We start from the raw sequence: 710 nt of genomic DNA on the forward strand, positions 1-710 counted from the left end.
CCAAAAGCTTGTTTCTGCCTCAAAATGACTTGATTTCATTCTTAAGGGTTAATTTCAAATATTATAGCCCAACCAGACCTACAGTATACAAAAGTGGACATACCTCTAAAAGGCCCTATGATTTCATTGATTTAATTCTTAAGGGTTAATTTCAAATATTATAGCCCAACCAGACCTACAGTATACAAAAGTGGACATACCTCTAAAAGGCCAGAGAGACAGTCTGTCTGTCTGTCTGTCTGTCTGTCTGTCTGTCTGTCTGTCATAATATGTATTATTAATCTTGCCCAAAAGTGATTGCAAGTCACTGGAAGGTATTTTCTGCATCAAAATGGCTTGGTTCCATTGTTGGGGGTTATATTTCAAATATTATAGCCCAGTCAGACCAATATACCAGTGGCTATACCTGCAAAAGGCCATATATGCAATAAAAAACAAATTTCCTCCTGCCAGAAAGTGATTGCAGCTCCTACCTGGTCAATGGAAGGTATTTTCTGCATCAAAATGGCTTGGTTTCATTTTTGGGGGTTATATATCAGATATTATACTGTATAGCCAATTCAGACCTACAGTATACACCAGTGGATATTCCTCTAAAAGGCCATATGAGCCATAATATGTATTATTAATCTTGTCAAAAGGTGATGGCCTTCCAGTGACCATGTAGGAGCTGCCATCACTTTTTTGGCAAGATTAGTAATACATTGGAG

Source organism: Gymnoscopelus braueri, assembly GCF_963280865.1.
Source record: "Gymnoscopelus braueri genome assembly, chromosome: 2".
Lineage (NCBI taxonomy): Eukaryota > Metazoa > Chordata > Actinopteri > Myctophiformes > Myctophidae > Gymnoscopelus > Gymnoscopelus braueri.